Raw genomic sequence first — 25534 nt, 5'->3', positions numbered from 1 at the left:
TGAAGGAGAGAATCTGTTTTAATTAACACAAAGATATCACATGAGTAAATCGTAGCACTGAACTGTGCTTAAAAGATGAAATATACTATTTTCTTCTTTTTTTTTTTTTTAAGGATTGGCACCTGGGCTAACAACTGCTGCTGATCTTTTTTTTTTTTTTCTGCTTTATCTCCCCAACCCCCCCCCATACACAGTTGTGTATCTTAGTTGCCGGTCCTTCTAGTTGTGGGATGTGGGACGCCGCCTCAAGATGGCCTGATGAGTGGTGCCATGTCCGCGCCCAGGATCCGAACCCTGGGCCGCCGCAGTGGAGTGCACAAACTTAATCACTTGGCCACGGAGCCGGCCCCTCTATTTTATTCTTATAGAAACCTTTTATAATGGAATACTATCTTCGTTTTATAGATGAAGAAATTGAGCCTGAGAAAGATTGAGACTTGTCCAAGATCATAGAGCTAGTCATTGACAGACATGGGACTTGACTCCAGATTATTCCAATTCTAAAGCCCATGTTTTGAAAATCACTTTATTCTGGAAATTCCAAACTTATTCAATGTACAAGCTGTATTTCAGAATCTCCATGTACCCATCACCCAGCTTCAACAACTATTAATATTCTTGTCATCACGCTTCATTTATGCTTCTATACAGCATTTTTCATCCAACTTATATTTTCCAGGCTCCTAATCTTATGCTTAAAACAATTTAATTACAATATGTAATTGAATTGTAAGCTGCCTCTAGTATTCTATTTATGAAAGAGAAGCACGTGAACACATATGAATTGGTTAGAAGAGAAATGAACCAAGTTTGATCTCCCTGACTATTTATTTTAAAACTAAGGAAGATAAAAAACAATATCGAACTCAAAAAAAACATAAGATATATACGTAGATACATAAAGTAAGATATATAGAGATATAGATATTTAAGTATATAAGATAAGATACATATATATAGATATAAGATACATATCTTATTTTCTTGAGTTTGACATTGTTTTTTATCTTCCTTACTTTTGAAATAAATAGTCAAGGAGATCAGTCTTGGTTCATTTCTCTTCTAATCAATTCATGTGTGTCTGCAGGGAAAGTGATAAAAGTGTAGAGATTTTGAAATGCATACTTAAACTTCTGGCAAATAAGTTCTAACCACATGAGATTTTTAGTAGCTATATCATCAGAGTTGATTTAATCTCAAGGAAAAATCACCGGTCCACACGCATTCAAGATGGGAATGACCTCCGAGGTCAGGCAGCCAATTCTTTGTCTCTCAGAAGACTGTGCTTGCTTTGCTTCGCAGTAAGTTCACTCATCTGATTTTAAATGTCAGACACTACAAATCAACAGGCTTATAAAGACAACATAAAGGGCAATCACAAAATTGTCCAAAGTGTCTGATAATCACACACCAACTCTTGAGAAGTCAGAGAGATGGTCCCTCAGAGATGTACAGCTGTCTCCATAGGTAGGAGGTAACATTTCACCTATGATAAAAAACAAGCAAACATTGGATTGAGAATATTCAACAAGTCAAAAGAAGTCTAATTATGGCAAATGGAATTGAGTGATATAGAAATGCTAAAAATGCACATATATTTGTGTACATATATATATATGTGCATATATAAAAATATTTCTGTGTCTCTTGCCCAAATTTTATTTTATTTTTGTCTTTTTTTTTTCCATCACAAGACTGTAATGCCTACTTGTGCCAATGACTTTGTCAAAATTAGTTGACCCATCTACTGTTTATTTTCTGGGAAACGCACTTTGACCTCCTGTGCACAGTAGTCACTAACAGATTCGAAGGGGGAGGAGTTGTGAGGATTGACAGAGCCCTTTCTCTGAGTAGCTCCATCCTCCGGGAAATACGCCATGTGCTCTACACGTTTGGCAGCTTCAGCCTCCATCTACTCCAGATTCTCCCGTCAACTCAATGCAGTCACTGTGCTCTGCTTGGATCCCCTTGCTGTGCTGCGGCTCAGAAAGCGCCTTTAGGCAGAAAGCCGGCATTGATTAGAAGGGTTCATTTCACTCTTTTTTCCTTCTCTTAGAGACCAGAGCCCTGCAATCCATGTTTTTCAGTGTTTGAGGAAAAGAATCACAGATTTATTTCCCAGTTTTCTTGTTATTTAGAGGAGGGAGATAAAACTGGTGCCAGATACCCTATTATGACTGGAGGCTTAAATTTTTTCTACAAGTTTTAGCTGTTGGAGTTTTATTGATGGATTGATGCATTTATATCAAATATAGACTGATTTAAATGTACTTCCTAAATATGGCTTCCTTGGATCCCTTAGCTCTGAATAAAATTGGTCCTTATCCCCTTCTTTCTCATAGGGCTTATTTGTATTCAAATTTTAAACTGTGTGGTATTTTATTTATCTTCTGTATCAATCTGCCCATCACAGATTCAGGAGTGGGTGGAGGAGAGTCTCTAACCTTGAAAATGGTGCTACAATGGGAACATTGCATCTATTTGCATGGTGTCTTGATTGAGACTTCCTTTTAAAATCAGCCACAAAATCCGCTGGGAAAATCAGAGCAAGTTATCGAGTTCAGGAGGCCACAGGCTGTTAAAGTTACTGTCAGGTGCTGGGACATTTTAGAGTATCCTCGTAAATATAATGAATAAAACTTACATTATAGCTGTATCTTTTTAATAACAGTAAGAGACCAGCCTCTGACACTCCAAGCACATGGAAAGATGAAGCTTAATTTGATAAGGGGCAGATGTTGCTTGTCCACTCTATATAATGAAGCATTTTCTCTATTTATGAAAAATAATCTATACTGTGCTACACTGTGCACAGATTATAAAAAATCCTTTTTTTATATTAGAAATGACTCTACTGCCTCTGCCAAAGGTGGATTAGTCATCCTTCAATCATAAATTCAACTCCCCTCCATGACTATTTCATCCCATACTCCACACTTGTACAAAGCAGACACTAATAAAACTATCATGAATTGATTTGAAAATCTAGGAAATTAAACTTCAACTATTTATGCTATCATCCCGTCAATTCTAGAGGTAGTTACATATCGAAAATCATGATAAAATAACCATACTTTCACTATATGAGGGGAGAGTGATTAAAACTTCTTTAAGGCTCATAGTCAAATCTTTGCCAGTCTTGTGAATATTATGATTTTTTTGCTGGAGAAGATACTCACAGAGACTCCTACATTATTTGCTTGTGATTTCAGGGAATTCCCTATTTACTCCTGCAGGAAGTGACACATTCCCTTTACCTAAAAGATAGCACAGGCCGTGTTGTCATTTGCTAAATAGAAAGAGCCCAAGACACAAAGAACACTTTTGTCCTTACTAGAATATTTGTCTGGGTAATTGGAGATGTGTTTGTCTTATTCTGTTACTGAGAGGGCAATAAATACAGTTTTAAGATGATATAAATAATGGTAAGTATGAGGGCAGGACTTTATTTCCTCTCATTTATTCAATCCATTTAATAAACATTTAGTGCAGTCCTACTACATTGCAGACACTGCGGCAAGTTTCAGGACTACCACCATGAACAAAGCAACCTTGGTTTTGCAGTTATGATTCTCGAATTCTAGTTTGGAGAGAGAGAGAATGAACAGGGGAGCAAATAAAGATCTATGCATTTTTTACTACAAGGAATATAAATGAAATATAGCACAGTGATAAAAAATGTCTTTGGAGACCTGAAGGATATGAGTGTGGCAGGTAAACCATGTACAATAGAAAAGTGTTCCTGGCAGAGGGAACAGAACCCAAAGGACCTGAGGTTGGATAAAGTCTGACACTTTCGGTAACACAGTGGATGAGCATGGGAGCTCTCCACATAACTAGAGATTAGATCAGAGAAAGAGGCTGGAGGCAGATCATGGAGCAGCATGCACCATGATAAAAGATTGTCTGTGTTCAGACTCCAGCAAGGAAACTAAAGGAATGGATCCTTCAGCAATGAAAGCTGAAGCTACGAATTCCCGCTAATGAAATAAGTGATAATGAATTCCCTATGAACTCAAGTTCGGAGAGAACAAACATTAAGTGTAAACCAGACATGGGAAGTGAAGAGGAGAGGCTGCGACAAAGGGAATGACATGATACCCAGATGCCTGGATCCCCCCTTTTCTAGCCAGACACGCAGAAAGAAAACCAGGAGGGAGAGGTGACATGGAAACCAAGATGGCAAAGTGTTCGAAACCAAAAAGAATCTTAAAAAGTAAAGAAAGAAAAGCAGCCATGATTTCTAATGCAGCAGATGAACTAAGAATCTGAGGATAGACATGGGCAGATGCATCAGAGCCAGAAAGTTAATCAACACCACATTCAGCAGGCTGGACGTTTCCATGGCTTATGACAATACAGGGACAAGAACTCATAAGCATCCTAAAACTAAATATGTTCCCTGGTATGCGATCAAAGGGGAGATAAGAGAAAAAATCTAGGATTTATTGATCACATGCTCTGTGCTAGGCATTTTGCACGACACAGTGATAAAGAACACAGAAGCAATGCCAGATTGCCATGTTCAAATCCCAGCTTTCCATTGCTAAAGGGTAAAAATACGGTAAAATGGAAAAAATAAATCTCTGTGATCTCAGGCATTTTATTTACTTTCTCTGTGCCTCAGTTTACTCACTTCAAAGTTGAGATAGTAGTATCTACTGCACCAGTTTGTTGTGAGTTTAAATGTGCTTAGAATAGTACCTGGCATGCTTGTAAGTACTCCGTAAGTACTATTATGACTAGTATTACTACTATTATATAGACTGATCATGTCCACTTCAATAATGAGGATAACGTGGTTCAGGAAAGTTAAGGTGACCTTCTGGAGGCTGCGCTGTGTGTGACTGGTAGATGTCAAGAATCGAATTCACCTAGTTCCACAGCCATAGTCTCGCCACCATCTTTTGCTGCCGATGGAACAAAGGGAGCTTTTCTTCAGGCTGCCCTGATGCAATGTGTGGATGCAGCACCAAGACAAGATGAAATTTTTATTCACGTAAAACTGTCAAATTGCTTCAGAGGCAGTTCCATATACAGCAAGTTGATTCATATTGCCAAGGACAACCACCTGCTCAGTTCTGTCTTAGGACCTGAGTGGGACAGGTAAAAACAGATAATCCAAATGTGATCACTAAAGGGTTAAATTTCAAGGCAAACTTGATGCACAGTGGTGGCAAACAGAGCTTCTCTCTTCCAAAAGACATGACTGTGTTGCATTCTCTGCACTCTAGAGGATGCCCACGTCCCTCAGAGTTCGGAAGCTAGATTCTGCAGCTCCTGAAGAGCGGATGTGGGTCTCAGGCCTGGGACAAACTCACAGTGACCAAGGTCTAGAGACATATGCAGATCAATCCGACCCTCCAGGGAAATTTCTTTGAAACATTAAATGTATCAAACTTCTCCTTAGCTCTTTGGTCCCAGTAGGGGAGAGACAATGCAATTGTTACAAATTCTACATTATCACCAAGAATAGCCTCTTTTAACTGAAGGAAGACTTTTTCAAATTTTACTGAAAGAGTTTCTATAACTACATATAGTCCTTAGATTTTGGCCTCGTGTTTATACATATGTATCAAGAGATTGCAAGAACAATCTCTTTCCAAGAAGATTGGGAGATCATTTTTATGAGTTCCTTTAAAAAACTCAACGTGATCTTCAAATCTAAGAAATCATTAAAAGATTGCTGAGGAGTTTCCACCCTTATGAAGAATTTAAACACTTGAACCAAATAACAAGCTCTGAAATGAGGGCCGTCAGACACCACGTTGCTCTAATGACATATCATTGGGAATTTAGTATAAAAGAAATTCGCAGCACAAAACCATCAAAGAGCAATTAGTTTTGCACTAAATGTTAATGACCCCGTTTGTTAAATGCACAGACCATTTTGAAAATCTATAATGGTTTCAAAATCAAGGACCCCATATCCAACTGCCAGGATGGCAAAAAGCAACAGAGATACAATCAAATCAGTGCTTCACCAGTCATCAGTAACACACACACACACACACACCCCAACACACACACACCAACACATGTTTATACAGGTAAAACTTATTTTTATAACCACTCAGGTTGGACAGAATCACTGAAACCTGAATCATTCCACTGTGTGGGAGGGATGGTGGGGAGAACAAATAATGGCTAGTATGTTTGAAACAAGTGTCACTAACCAGGGTGTCTGCTAGGCACAATGTATTTAAATATATTACCTCCCTTATATATTGCGAATATGATAGTTTCCATGAAGAGAGATATCACATCAATTTTTTCTGAGATAAGATGTGGAAAACTACTTTAAATTATTTGCATTTGGTAGAGTAGCATGATAATTTAAGACCCAGACGGGAAATGGTGGACTTTTATCCAGAAATCCTGAAATATTTTATCCTGATGCTGCAATTCTAATAATGGCCAGAAAGAAAAAAGTAATTCATGGGGTATCCAAACATCAAAGGATGCTAAAATGCTGTTTCAGTATTTTCACAACTCATGACACTATAAACATGGTTTTAATAGGTTATTTAAAATAAATTTGTTTTTCCGAATAATTAAATTATCTCACCGGAACTTCTTTAGTGAGAGATACAAGAAAAGAATGAACTGTATTTAAAACTTTTCCAGTTACTGCTTTTATGTATTTCTATTCCGCATAGATTTAGTTAATACAATTGCTGCCTTCTTTTGTTTTGAGGATGTAATTTGGTAGCTCTCAATTCTTTGCAAATAAAATGCTTCCTAAACCAAGAGATGGGCTGAAAAACACAAATGGTCTGTTCACGTTATCAGGTAGTAAGATTAAAATCACTATGAAAATGACACATTTTAATTATTTTCTAATTTAGTAGAGAGTTCGAATACGCTAACGCATGAGACTGGGCTCTCAAGAGATTATCTCTCCCTTCCCAGTCACTCCCTCCGGTTGTTGCCTTATGTTCTTCCTGCTTCTGATAGGCAGTGTGATCTGCAGTGATGGATTTCAGCGGTCTAATGAAGCTTTCCATTTAATGTGCTACTGGAAGCTTTTGAACCAACGGGATCAGAATCAAAAGTGACTCAGTCCAGAGGAACATGTCAGTTAAGGGAGAGAACCATTAAAAGTCATACGCTTGTGTATATGTATATATACAATGCCTGCCTCCTTTTCACTCAAACCATATAGTCGAGCATTCAGCTGGCATGCACATCACAGCTCTTTGTTGTCTTTCTTACACAACCACAGCCGTAATGCTTTCTGATACCTTTTCACTGAAGCAAGATTTAAAGACACTAGAAAAACAATCTGAATGCAAAATATGTCTAGATTGTTATAATTACCCTCAAACTTCTAGACGAAAAATCAATTATTTTAGTGAGTAGCTTTTACTGATGCTTCCATACATTCATAGAAAATCAACTTTATTTATTTAATTATATTTACCTGTATATTAACTTAATTTAATTGTGCAATAACCATAACAAGCACAAAGTATATAACTGTATTTGTGAAGAAGTCATTCAATGGCTGGGTGTAGACAGGCCCCATAAGCTAAGAAGCGGCCTGATAACCTTCAAAGTTCAGTGTGTTGTGGACCTTGGTCACTGCAGTTTAGAGTAGAGAAAGAGTTAGTTCACCAATTAATCTGGTGTGTCAGTTGAGGAGTTTGCTTTAAAGAGAGTATACTGGGGTCAGCCCCGGTGGCCTAGTGGTCAAGTTTGGCATGCTCTGCTTCGGTAGCCCAGGTGTGTTTCCTGGGAGCAGACCTACACCACTCAACTGTGAGCAGCCATGCTGTGGCAGTGGCTCACATACAAAAAGAGGAAGATTGGCAATGGATGTTAGCTCAGGGTGAATCTTCCGAGAGTACACTACATTTTTGAAAATTTTGAATTCCAGTAAGTTATATGTCAAAAGATGAAGTTGCTATACTGAATGAAGGCATACTTGGTATCAATGCAGGATTTAATCTTGAATATATAACACAACCAAGTTGTTTTGTCTCTTACAGTACAACTTAATGTAGTAGCATTACCTTCAATTTCTCACAGTGTAGTCCTAATATTAATATTTTACATTGATAGTTTATATTTATATCTGGATTTTAAAGAAAAACTTTGCATTTAATATTAAAGTACAGATTTGGAACCAGATAAACCCTTTTCTCATATTTTATATGAATAAGTAATGAATTATTGGATAAGAATGAATCAAAAAAGAAATGAATCACTGACATCTGGCATTGCCATTAGACAAACCCCACTAGACGAGTGAGACGACACATCTCCAGAAAGGAGAGAACATAGCCATTGGTTCTTAAAATCAATGACACATATGGAATATGTGCATATATGCACAGCTCTGTGTTCAGACAACTAGGCAGCGTCATGTCTGATGGAAAATGAAGTATGAGGTTCAGTGATTTGGAGAGGTTTTACTTTCATCATTTTTCCCTATATGTCTACTTTTTAGAAACATAGAACATTAGAGATGAAAGATGTGTGAAATACTTTGTTGTCGGGTGGCTTGCAAACAGCATTCTTCAGAGTCTAGGATCCAGGCAAATGCTTTGGTGTCCTCTGTTGGCGATGGAGTCAGAGCTCGTGGAGGAGAGTCTAGCAACAGAGGCCAGAGTTTTCCCCCACCTCCAGCCTGTGAAGATGAGCATTTCCCTCTTCACAGAGCAGATTCCCACATAAGCTTTCCTTGGAAGAAAGAAAAAAATTCATATCTTCAAACACTGAGATCTTACCCCTCATTTTATAGTTGAGAAAATTAAAGGCCAGAAAGGTTTAGGATTCATTTACAGTCACACAGCTAGTAAGACAGAGCTAGTCCTCCACTCACATATTGTCAAATTCTCTCTCTGTCTCCCCCTCCCCCTCCTCCTCTTCTTCCCTCTCTCTCTGTTATTTCTTACTATGGAAATAAAGTTGAAGAAGATAATTAGAAAAATAATTATAGAGAAACCACTCTATACCAGAGGTACTTACTGAATACCATCCAAAGCCTGGATAGCTTCATCTGAAGTGGCATCTGAAGTGGAAAACTTTCTAGTGGCTTCCAGGGATTCTTGTTATAAAGGATTTTAAGGCTGGGTCTGAGCTGATGAAGAAGCGTGTGTGGTAAATTAGTGACGTCTGCCTTTGTCTTAGGAATGAGAGCACACAGCCCCTGAAACCCTGAACCCAGATGGATTGATTATTGCTACTGTAACAAAGAATCAAAAAGTTAATGGTTTAAAACAATACCCATTTGTTATCTCACACTTCTGCAGGTCAGAAGTCCAGGGACAGCACGGCCCAGCGAGGGTCTTTGTCCTAAGATAGGTTTTACGAGGCTGAAAGCAAGCTGTCAGCAGGGCAGAGTTCTTTTTAGGTTGTGGGTAGAATTCAGTTCCATGCAAAGATCCCTGTTTCCTTTCTGGCTGTTGTCACAGAGAGTCCTTGGCCACCTGCCCTGCTTTCTTCATCATTTCCTTCATTTTCAAGCCAGCAAAGGTGCCCTGAGTCCTTCTCTCACTTTGAATCTCTTGACTTCTCCTTCTGCCTCGTCTCTTCTTCCTCCAGCAAGAGAAAAATCTCTGTTCTTAAGGCCTCATGTGATTATATTGGACCCACCCAGATAATCCAGAATAATCTGCCTTTTTATCATGAGTAACCTTAATAGCATCTTCAAAGTCTCTTTCGCCAGGAAACTAAACCTATTGACATGTTACAAGGACTGGGCCATGAGCAGCTTTGGGAGGCCATTCGGCTGACCATACCAGTTCTTCAGATTAAAAGTTCTTCTTTATGAAAAGCAGATAGTCGTTTGGAAATGAAAGCACATATTTTCCAGTCATGTTTATTTACTAAAGGAGTTTAAATATCAGCCAGTAGGAAAAATACATTTTAAGCCATAAATCCCCAAAGTGGAGTATTTCAATTTCTACATTTTAAGAGCTGTTGCATAGGATAATACATCAAAATCTTAATCTCCTAGGTATGAGGGATGATGGCATAATACATTATCTTCAAAAAATATTATTCTGGAAGAAATAGTAAGTTTACAACACACCAAGATTATTATGTAAATCATGTCAATTGAATCAGTTGATGTACCGAGTCTGATAATTTTGAGGAGATGAAGAAAAAGAATACAGCTAACAGTAGGTACTTCAAGTGAGCAGGCAGATAAATATGAAAGTCTTTGAATCTCCAGCTTCTTCATATTCCACCTTTGGGTGCAAAGAATCAATTTGACATGAGTTATGTAGAGGGAGACATAGCCTTTCATTAAGTAGAAAATAAGCAGGGTTGTGAATATCTATAAATGCAGTATGAGTTTATGAGACGATGCTCTCTCCCTCCTCTCTTCCATACCGATAATGCAGTTGTTAGGCTGTATTAATAGAGGTAGAATATGTAAAGGGAGTGAGCAGACGGTCCTTCCCCATTGGTTACACTACACTGAGAATATTCTATTCTATTCTGGAAGTCACACTGTGATGGGAATAAATGCGGTGGATTTTTGAATGCTGGATCCATTATGTTCAGGGAGATTAAATATGATGTCTGAGGGACGGCTACGGAAACTGGACAGAGAAGAGTAAAGGGATAGATCCAGTTGTATTTGCAACGATCTAAAAGACTTTCAGGAAAGAAAAAGAGGGACTGAACGTTTTCCTGGTGACTTTAAAGGGAAGGTTTCTGACTGATTAGGTGGAAGTAACAGAGAAGCAGATCTTTGCCTTAATTTACGTAAGAAACAACTTTCTTACTCTGGGAGCTGTTCCGCACTGGCAAAGCTACCCCAGAGAGGGATCTGCTCGTCACTGCAGGTGTCTGCAGTAAAAGGCAGGTCTGAGTGAGGATCTGGAGGTGATCGTGTAGAGCAGCAGGGCTTCTCAAAATTGAGCGCACGTGCCGAGAACCTGGGGTCTGGCTAAAGGGGCGGTGTGAGCATCAGTGGATCCAAGAGGGGCGTGAGTCTGCACCTCTAACGAGCGCCAGGTGGCGCAGACTGCTGAGCCTCACAGCACGCTTTAAGCAGCTACATTGTGGAAAGACACATGCACGGAATAGCAAAATGAACTGTGATCTAAACTTCCTTTTACCCCTCATACTTTATTAACTCCTGTTGGACACACCAGGAACACGCTCGTTTTGTTGGTTAGGGAATTTCTATCAATCATTCTTTCTACTTTGGCAAAATAAATAGGGGAAATTTTACAAGAAAGAGTCAGTCAGAGAAAGTGAGACTACCTTGCCCAAAGAGGAGGGCATCTGGGACTCAGCGGGCATTTCTCCACGCCCTGTATTATTTATATTTCTTACTTTGAGGTTTTTGACGGCACATGGTGATTAGACGCTATTCTTCGTTCCTTTAGTAGTATCATTTCATTCCGTGTTACTGCTCTTGGCCTTATTCAGTATGTTTGAAGTGAAACTTTTTATTGAGATGTTTATAGTTGGCTCCTGCTTAAATGTCAAAAGAATTTTGGCCAATTACATATGGCAGGTAAGAAGCTGAAATATTATTCAAGTTGCAGAGCCTTTTGTAGTTATTTTGTTTCTTCTGTGGTCTACCGATAAAGGGAGAACTATGGAAGCCCCAGTCATCGGCTATAGAGCAGAAGTGTGGGGACTAAATCGTAGAAATTTTCTGGACGGAAATGTTTAAGCACTTTATCTTTGTTAACACATGGAATATAAACCCTATGTAATTTGACCATAATTAAATCCTGTCTCTAAGATGCAATACAGTTTCTACTACACGGAGAAAATTCCCTTCAAAGAAGGTAGTGATGGTCTTACCTCCACATAATCCATTCCAGCTGCTTGTTCAGGCATTGTCCCCGGAATATCAAAGGAAAATGGGAAGATTTTCACATAGCTTTCAAAACCTGTCATAAAACAGACAAAGCAACCAATTATTCTCCTTTCCTCCTTATTCTCCAATTTGCAGGCTTGGTGCTTCCAATTAGAGTAAAAAAAATTATTAGTAGTATAATCAATTTTCAGCCCCCAATGCTAAGATCCAGGTTAAGAACTCCCCTAAAATTCAAAGAAAGAATCTGCACCTATCAGTTAGAGAAAGCTGTAAGCAAAATAATAAAAATGCCAAGAAATGTTCTATTGCCTGGCATTTGTGTCCAATGTGTCTACTGATTATTAGCAGGTGGAAGGAGGACATAATTGAATGTTTGTTTCCGATTATACAAAAAATCATGATAAACTGGTGCAAGGAGCTAGGCTTCAAGCTTTGTTCTCTGATTAATGGAAACTATTCTCTTATTTTAGGATCATAAAAGGGGCAGTGGGCTTAGGAGAATTTAGGTTGACAGATTTGATTTATCATATTGGGAGAAAATGAAACCATATTTCCTTTGCATTTAGATGTCAATCATTAAAAACTCAATTCCTATAAGTAAATACTTTCTTGTTATCTCATCTCTCTTCCTGTCTGCTTTAAAAGGAGACTGTCACCAAACACTTTAGGGGAATAATCTTGGTACAAGTCCATGTCTCAGAGACCCAAAAGAATCTGTCAAAAGTGGGTTTTGTAGTTGAATAAATTTAAGGTTTGAGCAGTCGGGAAAATAAAATTTCCACAGAACCCAACCAAGATGGATGGGAGGTCTAACTGATTTGGGGACATTGAGACATATACAAAACTATATATATATATATATATATATATATATATATATATATATATATATATAGTTTGCTGAAGAGGTATGCAATGCTTATGTGGCAGCATTGTGTTTGGGGACAGGATGTGAAAGCAGGGAGGGTTCCTTGGGAAGATGATTTCAGGAAGAATATGGGGACAGACTATAGAGATGGGAGGAAGCTGGAAGCAGATGCTCATAGAGGAGTGGAAAGAGAAAGAAAGAAAGAAGAAAAGAAAGAAGGAAAGAAAGAGAAAGGAAGGAAGGAAGGGAGGGAGAGAGGAAGGAAGAAAGAAAGAGAAGGAAGGAAGAAAGGAAAAAGGAAAGAAGGATAGAAAGAAAGGAAAAAATCTGAAATTAGGACATTTCTGCAGAAATTGTTCAAAGGTGACACCACCTGTATTTTGAACCATTTCTCATGTTATGCCTATCGGAAAGAGAAAATAAAAGCAAATTTAAAAGTTAATTTTATTTTAAGAGGTTATATATCCCTTTCTTTTAAAATGTTATATCAAAGAAAGATAAATCTTCATCAACATGTAATAAATTCATTTTGCTCAAGATAGTATCTTTACACCTCTCCCATCTCCTGCTATTATATGTGCATTTATATCTGTATTTGATTTCATTTGTTTGTTGTTAGTATATCAATATCACAGTATTTTAAGCACTTTAAGTTTGCATTAAAATATTATTTAGTTCAAGATCATATCTTTCTATTCTATCTATCTATTTATCTATCTACACACACTGCAATTTTTATGGCTATTTCAAGCAGATGAGTATGAGATTTACTTGTAAAACTCAATAGAAATTCTAGTTGAGAACTGAATGGAGATTGCAATGAAATAGTAGATAATTTGATTCCTAGATTCATTTAATCTCATTCAATTCTGATTGCATAGGAACCAAGTATTCCAGATACTTGGAAATTGTACTTGTTTCTCAACATTCTTCAATTGAAGCCCACGTTCTTCCACTCAAGGCTCTCATAGCCAGGTTAAAATGCAGTCAGCTTTTATATGCCCTTTCAGTCCTTTCGACAGAATTTGTCTTTCTTTCATTGTTTTCAGAAACAATTTTGAGTTCTATTTCCTGTCTCCTTCTTGAAATTCCTAAGACTTACAGTCTTATAAAGAATTCTATGATCCCATCATTGTTAATTGGAAGGGATCCTGCAAAGACACACAGGAGATGAAAGTCCTATGGCCACTCACTGAGTGTAATGACAGGAAGAAGAAAATGTTCAAATGCCTGCTTCTTAGCAGGTAGGACTCTTGTTTTGTTATGATTGCACGGGCTTTATCATGTGAAGAGAAGCAAGGGCTAAGCAATAAGTAGTTTTTTTTTTTTTTTAAGATGGTGGCATTATCAAAGATATAATGAAAGTTTAGGGTTGATAAGTACACATTAAAAAATGTCTCCCAGGGCCAGCCTGGTGGTGCAGCGAAGTTCTCACATTCCACTTCGGGGACCTGGGATTCACTGGTTTTTATCCTGGGTGCAGACCTAGGCACCACTTGTCTAGCCATGCTGTGGCAGGTATCCCATGTATAAAGTAGAGGAAGATGGGCATGGATGTTAGCTCAGGGCCAATCTTCCTCAGCAAAAAGAGGAGGATTGGTGGCAGATGTTAGCTCAGAACTAATCTTCCTCAAAAACAAAAAAGTGTCTTCCTTTAAAACAAACCCTCCATTGAGCCATTTAACTCTTAGAATTTGGACTCTTTTCAGACATATCAACATATGGACTAACTATGCCAGGAGAGTATAATAATTTTCCATATTCTCAGTTTTACCAACATTACTGACTCTACAGTGGGGGAATGAAAAACAAGGGACTGTCAAATTGCCTGAGATATAAACATACATTATTTTAAAAACAATTTAAAAATGTCACAATGTTGTTAGAATTGACTATGAATTCTTATTGCATTGTCTCTTTTCATTCTATACATGTGTCTTAGATTGGAACAGCCCCAAAGGAGGTATGTCCTGGTCCTGAGTGACAGACACTGGGGATAGCTTGTTCTCTCACTCTCTGTTTGTGTATCCCCCTCTCCTCTCATAGCTGCTGATCCCTTCTGGGTTCCATTCCATACAACTTCTATGGCTGCTTTTGTGCCACAATGGCAGGTGAGTAGTTATGAGAGAGGATGCATGGCCTGCAAAGCCAACATTATTCACTATTGGGCTCTTTACGGAAAAAAAGGTTTCCTATCTTTGACACATGTTGTAAAACAGAATTTGAGTGTAAGGAGAGAGACAGATGGGTTAGAAGGGTTTCTGAAATTCTACTCTGTAGCAGCCATGACTGACCTCATTTGTTAACAGATAAATACTATGAGACAGTATAGGTTTGATTGCCATACAGGTGTAAACTCTTTTTTTAATACTTTAAGATCCTTAATAACAATCTTTAAAATTATTTTTTCTTATTTGCAAAGTGAGGATAAAGCCATCTACTTTACTAATTATGATACATATACAAAAGCTAAAATATAGCTTTTAATAAATAATAATCACTATTCTTTCTTTCAAATCCTTTCCACTAAAATAGCTATGTAAATGGAATTAATAAGGGTCTCAACATGAATTCATATTTTTGTTGCATTCAAATGAGTACCCTGTGCTTCTTACTTGAATGTCTTGGTCCATGGAGTCCCCATTGTTAGGAGTGTTCATCTTATGAGGAGACAAGTGTCAAAATACATATCCTCACTTGTCCGTGTATATCCAACTAAGAAGATACTCCTCTGTTAGTCTTTCCTCACTTCCAATCACTTCCTGGGTAACTCCAGAAAACAAAGAATTTATTTGTTTTGTCATCCCTACAGCTACTGCTAATATAAAGCCTAAAATATGGCCAATTATAAAAAACCCTAAATGAAAAGTATTTCATGTGCAACAAGCTATCATTCTGCAAAATGCATTTTTACGGTGGAAGTGAAGAAATTAAGTCCTGATAATCCATTTGATTATTTAATTATTGTATTAAATGACTCCTCTGTTTGAAGAAACTTATCATGAACTAATAGCTATTAGGTAAATAATTAGAGTCAGAATAAAAGTATCAAAATAAACAGTGAACTAATTTGTTCAAAGATGGGCTCCATTTTGCAATGTGTATGACTGTGTGTGTGATATAATAATGTCTATTTACCAAGAAAATATAATATATATGTGTATTATATACACAATTTCTTATGTATGTAGAAAAAATCAGTTTTCCAATTAATTCTGTCATCTAAAATATAAATAAGTTACAGAAAGTAGTGAAATTGTCTTCTGACCAATTAATAGACGTCATGAAGTCGATACACTAAAAACCACTTCCTTGACTAATTGAAGAGTTCACAAAAATTGTTACTGAAAACCGATTTACTCTATTTTAGAAACAATTTTAATAGTTCTAGCTGTTTAGTTTTTCAGCCTGCCAACTGAGTGGAGGGAATTATACTTTTTGCAGGAAAAAATGAAAACTGACTGAGAGGTGAAACAAAAATTCACTGAGAGAGAGAGAGTGAAAGAAAGATGGAGAAAAGAGACAAAAAAAGGATTAGAGTTGGGGCTGGCCCCGTGGCCGAGTGGTTAAGTTCGCGCGCTCCGCTGCAGGCGGCCCAGAGTTTCGCTAGTTCGAATCCTGGGCGCGGGCATGGCACTGCTCATCAGACCACGCTGAGGCAGCGTCCCACATGCCACAACGAAGAATACACAACTATGTACCGGGGGGCTTTGGGGAGAAAAAGGAAAAAATAAAATCTTTAAAAAAAAGAAAAAAAAAAAAGGATTAGAGTCAATATATGCAGCACGAAGCAATTCATGGCCAGTTGACCAAGACGTTTTCCCTTTTTTTAACTGAATTAAGCAACATAGCTGTTCCTACCGATCCACTGAGATCCTCCTACAAGTGACATAAGTGACACGTCAAACTTAATATGTCCATCCTTTCTGGCAGAGAAATGGGAGCTGAAGTCAGGTAAATTAGCTCCTTTGTCTTGAGCAGTTTATGTCAGACTTTGTCACTTGTTTAATGCCAGAAGGATCTTTGAGAACAAGCAGATGTTCATTTCTACCAGGAATTAATTGCCCTTATGTAAATTTATTCAGCATTTCCCTTTTCCCTTGGGTAAATGATGACCTGAAAGATTAGTATAAACCCATAGATTCTAAAACTATATATAGCAGCACAAATGCAAAAAACACAGCTCTGTGGTAAGAGAAATAGAATGTTAACAGGAGTGTTCAGAGTATGATCATTTTACCTGACAAATTCATCCCCGAGGAATTTGAAATATAAAGTGTTTATTCTTCATTTACTCACAAGCTCATGTCTTATCTTCCACCTCTAAGGAAGACATTCACCCATAATCTCTATAAATATTTTCTATGCATTCATAGAAGAAAATATTTCAACTAGTGCCTTTACTAAGCATTCAGGGACTGTGTCTGTCTGTTTTAAGCCAGGTGCTCTTCTCAAAAAATCACCCTTCTTATTCTTTCACAGATAAAAGGGAACTGTTACTATAGAATTTGTATCAAAGAAGGATTCAGAAGGAAAGAGTGAGGGTTAATTGTATTTCAGAATCAAAGACAATATGGCAGCCATTTGCGATTCTTTCATCACCTGGAATCCCACACTTACTAAGAAATACCTGCTATGTTATGCACGTGGGATACAGAAGAGACGAAAAAAAAAAAAAAAGAAAATCCTGATTGCACAGCACTATCAAGTGAGAGGAAATATGGAAATTAAATCCTCACACGAGTCATCAACTAGCTCATTATAACTGTGGCAAATGCTTTAAAGAAATACAGGTAGCCTTGAGAAAATGGAGACCACGAATCTGTCGTTGGTCAGGGAAATCTTCCCAAAGGAACCAAAATTTCAGGTAAGGTGAGAGATATAGGTTAGCTGGAGAAGAGTGTCCTGGGAGAGTAGACAGATTGTATTAAATTCCTGGAGTGGGGGGACAATTTAGAAAGTTATCAACAACAACATGAAATTGTGGCTTTGCCTCAGTGACAACAGTGGAAAAGGTGACATATAGACAGATTCGAAACATAATGAACTTCACATCCATGAAGGCAGGGTTTTCTCTTCCCTATTCTGCAGCTATCTTTCAGTAAGTCTCAAATCCAGGTGATGAAAGTACTGCAAGTGGCTGTCATTGTCATGTCTTTTAGTCTGTTCCTAAACAAATATGGTAAATGTTAACATTTGTTAAATAATTTTATAATTATCTGTCACGTTATTTTCTGTATATTTATATAGGTTTGAGATATTTCAGAGGGCATATAGCATTACACTGTAATGACCCACTTGTTTGTCTGTGTCTCCCACTAGCCACGATGACCTCAAAATGTTGTCTGACATGTAGTCCTCTGCCCACCAGACTGCTTTCTCATTTCAAGATAGCAGCCAGGGATGGTCTTCTCTATCCCTTTCATTGGAGGAACAAGGAGGGATCCACTGTGGGCCTTGAAGGTTAAATAAATCACTCATGTTTGTCTTCTCAGAAGAACATCTGCCATTACTTTATTTCACCCATGGGTCAATACCGTCAGTAATTTCTATTAAAAGTCGCATTTGCTATTCACCAAATTTTTTTCTTGGTGGCATTTAAAGATTAATGGTTTTTGTATATGAGGACGGATGAGACCATTGGCCAAGGAGGTCTTTTACAAGACTGAACTTACTGTTAAGGAAGAATAAAGGAGGGTAAATTCTTGGTTGGGATGAACTACTTGCCTTCCAGTGCGCTCACTTAGACCAAAACAAACAAACAAAAAGATATATATCAATGTACAAGCATCAAATTAGGAAATTATTTCCAATTTGAAAGGGATCTTTACACATTTTTATGAGCAAAAATTCTTAATGGCAAGCATCAGAAGTATGACCTTAACTATACATATAGGTATATTTAGATGCATATATAATTGAATGACAAGGGCAAGCTACTTGTCACGCGTGATAAATTTATGTTGTCTTAATAATCACAGTCTCAGAGCTACAGGGCTTTCATATAACATTTCTTCTGTTTAAAGTATAGGCAAGAAACCCAAGGCCCAGAGGAGTTAAGTAATTTGTTCAGGCAGCCATCAGCAACATGGCCTTAGCTATCAAAAAGAATAATAATACCCCTAGTTATAGAAATGCTTTTCTGCTATTTTTAATGTGCCCTCTACCACATTCCCTCAAAAGACTAGTGTGTGGGGCCGGCCCGGTGGCGCAGTGGTTAAGGGGCCAGCCAGTGGCGCAGCAGTTAAGTTTGCACATTCTGCTTTGGCGGCCCAGGGTTTGCCTGTTTGGATCCTGGGTGTGGACATGGCACCGCTTGGCAAGCCATGCTGTGGTAGGCATCCCACGTACAAAGTAGAGGAAGATGGGCTCAGATGTGAGCTCAGGGTCAGTCTTCCTCAGCAAAAAGAGGGGGATTGGGGGGGCTGGCCCAGTGGCCGAGTGGTTAAGTTCGCGCGCTCCGCTGCAGGCGGCCCAGTGTTTCGCTGGTTCGAATCCTGGGCGCGGACATGGCACTGCTCATCAAACCACACTGAGGCGGCATCCCACATGCCACAACTAGACGGACCCACAACTAAAATATACAACTAGGTACCGGGGGGCTTTGGGGAGAAAAAGGAAAAAATAAAATCTTTAAAAAAAAAAAAAAAGAGGGGGATTGGCAGCCGATGATAGTTCAGGGCTAATCTTCCTCAAAAAACAAAAAAAGAAAGAAAGAAGCAATTCCAATAAAACTAGGCTATTATTTACTATATGATTGCAGAAGTTCAGAAAGAAGCAGGGTGAGAGGAAACTCAATTATTTATCCAAACCATGCACCAGAGAATAGCGATTCTGTCTGTGAGGCATTTCCAAAATCCTGGGGAGTCTTCTGGGTCTTTGCAGGGTGAGCCTTACACAACTGGCAGTCCTTCATTGTCAGCGTGCAGTGTAAGCAGTACTAGCCTTCCACTCAGGCAGTTGTCCCTTCAGTAGTTTCTCCAGCAGCTCCCACATGTGCTGTTCCTGTGCAGGGCCCCACTGGCCCCAAAAGCACGCGCTCTAAGGCAGAGTTAGTTGCTGCTGCCAAACGAAAGTGTGTTTTAGTACTATCTTTACTCCTTGTTTAGTGTTTAATTGTACCTGAGTTGATGCCCTGAATACCAAGGTTTTATTATTTTCCCTGTAAATAGGACAAAGTATAAAATATAAAGTTGTACACTTTACATTTTGTTTTTAGCAACTTGGTTGTCAGAATCAATCTGTAACAAGTCCAAAACGCTGCCAAGCCATTTTCCCCTGCTTTCCCTCAGTTTTCTATATGCTTTATTTCTGAGCTCATCCCTCAGGCTGTCTACTGCCCAGCAGCTTACAAGCAATCTATGAGTGCAGTTTGCTCAAGGCTCCTGTTCTCTGAAAAATACATCCCAAGCGGAGCCTCGGCAGGGTCTCTGGGAGGTCTCTGAGACCAGGATGTTTGGTCTTCAATGTCACCGGGGAAGAGAGGTAATTAACGAGTTCTTGTCCCTTCAGGCCGTTCACAGTTGTCTTATTCCCTCTTGGTGAAATCAACTGGAAGGTTTTAAGAATGACAGAGCATATTGGCCTTGTCAGAGCCAGGACTACTGGTTGTTTCTCTGATCTTTGGAGAAATATTATCATAAATGAAGCCATCAGTGCTAGCCCTTAATCCTTTTTAGGGCTGCTTAAACTTTAATGAATCCCTTCCTCCCTTACTAATAGACCTCCTGATTCTAGAGGAACACCTCTGTCTATATCTTCATATCTGAAGCTCTCTATTTTCATAGATATCATTGTCCCCACACCTATTTCTATTAATCTATCCATATATTTTACCACTTACCATATACATAGTTTAATATACAAATATATATGAATGTATATTAAAATTCAAAAAACACATTTTTTATGAGGGTAATTTATAGATAAGAGCCATATATCTTGTCTCTAATGGATGCCCTCATTGCACTGGGAGTCAAGGACCCACACTGGACTTTGCTGGTCATAAATTGTGGGATCTTGGCCAAGTCTCTTCTCCACTCCTGGCTTTGGTTTCTGGGTCAGCCAAATGAAGACATGAACTAAGTGATCACTAAGATTCCTTCCATTTCGAATCATCAGTCAATGCATTAGGGTGATTGTAGCAACTCAGTAATCCTGTTCAGCAAACACATCAAAAGAAGGATATTTAAGAAGGAAAACTTCTCTGAGAAAGGAAAAGGTCCACGAGGATGAACTCTACTGTCTACACTCTGTTGTCTGTGGTGCCATCAATCCTGGATTCATTTTCATTTTTCAAGAGTAGGATATGTAACCACCTCATTATCAGTGAATCTTTTCTTAACTGAGATTGTTATTTAAATAAAATCCGTGTTATGGAAACTTATCAGCAGCACAGGCTAAAACTACCCTGTGAAGAAAATGTAAGTCTGGATGGAGATAGACAGAGGCTAACGGAGAAAACATTAGTAGGAAGATGACATGTGTTGAGGGGCAACTTCACTGACTGGTGTGGTAGTCAAGTGCTCAGCAGACAACAGAGGCTACACTCACAGGTTCCCTGTGAAGAGGATTTAATGAAGGGCCTGCTTCCAGAGCTGCAAACAAAGGTGAGGACCAAAGTTAGACACTCACATCATGTGTAATCTAGTGTGAAGAGGACAACAATAAGCGTCACGAAGACACCATTACCACATGTAGAGCTAAAACTGGAGACATGAGCAGGGTGACTGCAGCCAGGAAAGAAACGATGGAAAATAAGCCATGCTACAGAAGCTGGGACCTTAGAACACAGCCACTATCAGACCATAGTAAAGCAAGAGGGGAACGGCAGGGACAGGGCACAGGAATTATTACTCCAATCTTTCTCTCCCTCCACCTTCTGACATCCTGCCAGTCCTTTCTGTTGGCTGCCTGCATCTAGAGGATGACAGAGCCCAGACGATGCAGTTGTGAAGGTTAGAACAAGTTAGAGAGGGTGGTAAAGAAACGTGCAGTGTAATCAGAGAATAACTAGCACATCCAATCATTTTTGCCATTCAGCATCCATTGACGTCCTTGGAAGAAGAAACTCCCATTGCTCCCCCTCCCCCACCATCTAACAGGGAAAGAACAAAGTCCCATCACCCATCACAGTCATGAGGGGATGGTGCCAATTCAGTCAAACACTTAGCTGGAATTCCAATTGTAAAGTGAGGTACCATGGATACTCTTCATATGAAATTTAAGAAAAAACATTAAAATAAATAAGATAAATAAATTAAACAACAACAGTAAAAGGAGAGCTGTTATAATTCTTCTCTAGCAGGACATTAGGCTGAGTTACATCAGTGTAGCTTCCTTTTTTCCATCATTCATTTCATTTTACCCTTACCTCTTTCAACACCTCAGCAGGTTCACTGCACTATTTTTCTGTGAGAACTATTTCTTCTTATTTTATTTTGGTTTTTTGCTTTTTGGTGAGGAAGATTGGGCCTGAGCTAACATCTGTTGCCAATCTTCCTCTTTTGTTTTTTCTCCCCAAAGCCCCAGTTGCATATCCTCGTTGTAGATCCACATCCAGGATCTGAACTGGCAAACCCTGGGCCACGGAAGCAGAACATGCAAACTGAACCACTCTGCCACAGGGCTGGCCCCTGAGAACTATTTCTTGAAGAAATAACTTCATCATTGAAGTCAATGAATCACATCAATCATTCATTCAGTTATTAGCGAATTAATCTCTATCTTCATTATTTTTCACTGAGAACTATAAATGTACTGTGATATAACTAATGAATCCTAGGGATTCCAAATGCAGTCCTCCTTGCCACCATTGGAGAGGGCAACCTCATATCTCTCTGGTAATCAGAATCAGTTGTCTCAGACAGTAAAGCAGCCCCTTCAAAGTTTCTTGGTTCAGCTACATGAAGCGGCTAAAATGGCTTACATCCACCCTACACTAGACAGAGATTCTCTTCAAAGCTTAAGGTTTCTTTGCCTCAACTTCATATTATCCCCATGTCTTCAATGTAAAATACGTATACCTACTCTGCTAGGCATTTCTTCTGTAGCTCTCCTTATCAAAATCGAGTTTCGTCTTTTATAATTATTCTCAATGTTAACTTCAGATTGCCTCTTAGACTCTTGATAGTACGAAGACATTATCTGAACTTAGTTTGTTGAGCATCACTTTATAAATTAGAGAGAATGTTTGGTCCATAGTAGACAATAATGTCATTAATACATACTGGACAGATGAGTGGTTCACACATAAAATGTGATCCTAAGCTGCAAGGGAAACTGTATATTATATAACCCCTATGTGCTGGACACATTTCTTATCATTTGATTATAATGGTGTTACATTAATTATGTTATTTGCTTGTGAACTATACAATATTGATTTTTTTAATAAACAAAGCTGAAATGCAAGATAGCAAATGAATTTTCATGACTTTAACATTTACCAAGAGCAGAATGGTGACCCGAAGATACAACATCTTATTCGGTTTCATTCTCCTTTCTAAGCAATACAAAGTTGTCTGTCTGCAGGAGTGTGGACTGTTTTTTCTCTACCTTCTGCACATAACAAAACTTTATAATTTAGAGGAACTTTTATTTTAAAACCATTTTAATTCTACTCGAAAAGTGATTTAGAAATTTAGGAAGAGAACTTGGGGCTAGTGGGCTTGAGTATCAAGTCAGACTGAGGGTCTTTAATCGCCATCATTTCACACAAAGGAGCCTGAAATTCCCTGAGAGTAGAAGTTTGATAGTTGAGTGATGCTTTATAAAAACTGCTGAAGCCATAAATGGCAATTCAGATATGAGCCGATAAAGAAGCAGGTAATAATTTACGACTGTGTTTTAAAACCTACATTTAAGGTAATTTCTCAAGAATTATATTTACTTTTTTTGGAATAACTTTTATATAACCAATTCTTTTGAAAATTGCAGTTGAGAAAATAGTATTGGTGTGAACTTATTTTTATTTCATTTTAAATGGAAGTTGTAAAAGTCAATAATTATTTGGGAGAAAAGGACACTAGATGAAATAGTTCCTGCCTACATTTCAAAAGGCTGTTGGAGAATAAGCTGATGTTTGGGTCACTATCCATGCCGTAGGGAACAATCTAAAGCCGTTCACACCAGAAGAGCACATTCAAACAAAGCGATGATGATGATTTATTTTTTCAAGTGAGCTGTTGTTTCTTCTTTTATTTTCTTCGCTATCAGCAGTTGAGCTCCTGCAGAGTACCTGCTTTACCTCGCTGACAGAATCACCCGGAGGGGATTGTGATGATGTCACAGTGATAAATGAAAGAAAACTCTTGAGAGGTCCTGTCACTTACCCAGAAATTTTGAGTGCCCAGAAAACCAAGATTATAGGTGGCTGCCTGGAATCTTGAGCTGGAAGATATGTTTCAACCAAGTGACTGATTTGTCGCTGATCTTTGACTGGTTTCGTCAGAAAGATTCTTCTCTGCTCAAACAAGCAGGAGAATAAAGTGTACTCAGTCACATGGTACATTCCATGCCTATTCTGAAGAATAAAAAGGTTACTCTCTCAGCAAGCATAGTAGTAACAATCATAATGGATAATTTGTACTGACTTCTTTCTATGTCCCACTCACCCACTAAGCATTTACAACATCCCTAAGAAGAGAATCATTTTTATTATTGCTATTTACATATCAGGTAAAAGAGGTTTAGAGAGGTTAAATTACTTCCTAAGGTCATCTGTGTACTAAATGAGCCTTTTCTTTGCATTGGAATTATGCATATATTTTTTCTAATTCTGCACAGATTATCTCATTTGTTCTTTTCAGGTACCCATTTTAAAGTTCAAGAAACTGTGGCACAAAGAAGTTATCTGTCCTAACACGGAAAAGTAATTACCCACTTTAGGCAATTTTAATTAGTAATCTAATCTGAAATGTGTTCAAGACGGTCCCCCATCCCCACAAACAACTGGTTCACTTCTTCAAAGTGGATGTTCTGTCTTAGATAACTCATGTTTGGAGGAGAAGGCCTCTTAATCTTCAGATATCGAGTGACTGGTGAGCGGCACAGAGCCGTTCTCTAGGATCAAGAGCTCTGATTGGATTTTCATCATAATTAGAGCACATCAAATGCTCTAATTATTAAATATAGGACATTGTTCAAAAATTATTTTAGTCTATATGTTTTGATTAATTGGCTTTTGTTAGTGTATATATTATACTGAGTAATAGTATAATGTGAATTTTAAGAATGCTAATTTTATACTTTTGGATGATGAAGGCTATAGGTTGTGGAGTAGACTGAAATATAAATAGGATAGGATAGGATGCTTCCAGCAAGCCATGGGAGAATGAGAGGACAGTTCTCTATACGGGTTATGTAAAGATGAACAAACTGCTGAGCTGGCCTGGTGGCACAGGGGTTAAGTTCTCGTGTTCCAATTGGGCAGCCTGGGGTTCCCGATTTGGATACCGGGTGCAGACCTACACACCACTCATCAAGCATGCTGTGGCAGGTGTCCCACATACAAAGTAGAGGAAGATGGGCATGGATGTTAGCTCAGGGCTAATCTTCCTCAAGAAAATTAACAACAACAGCAACAAGAAGATGAATAAACTGCAACTGTTGTAAAGAAAATAAAGCGAAAGCTAGCCCAAATACAAGTGCCCACCCTGGTAGGGAAAAGTCTCCTTCTTGTAAGAATTTTTCTCTTTGGTCTGGCGATTTTTCACTTCTACGCATTTATTTCCCAGGGAACATTCAGAAAATAGGCTTTGGGAGTCTGTGATTTCTTCAAGAATAAACAAATATATCAGGGATTTGAAGCAATGCACACAACTTGAGTGGTGATATGTTAAAAGAGCATATCATTGCAAATACAGAACTCT

General features: G+C 38.4%; 1 long non-coding RNA gene across 1 annotated transcript; it reads right to left on the bottom strand.

The window, feature by feature from the left end:
* Positions 1-514: 514 nt before the first annotated feature.
* On the bottom strand, positions 515-24129 carry LOC138925298 (uncharacterized). Its single transcript, XR_011441233.1, has 5 exons — positions 23996-24129; positions 11779-11867; positions 8974-9085; positions 8491-8685; positions 515-1486 (listed from the first exon to the last, which is right to left on the bottom strand). It is a non-coding gene; the product is annotated as an uncharacterized lncRNA (long non-coding RNA).
* Between the last annotated feature and the right edge of the window lie 1405 nt (positions 24130-25534).

This window comes from Equus caballus, chromosome 7 (assembly GCF_041296265.1).
Source record: "Equus caballus isolate H_3958 breed thoroughbred chromosome 7, TB-T2T, whole genome shotgun sequence".
NCBI classification, from domain to species: domain Eukaryota; kingdom Metazoa; phylum Chordata; class Mammalia; order Perissodactyla; family Equidae; genus Equus; species Equus caballus.
This window is presented reverse-complemented; position numbering and strand designations above follow the sequence as displayed.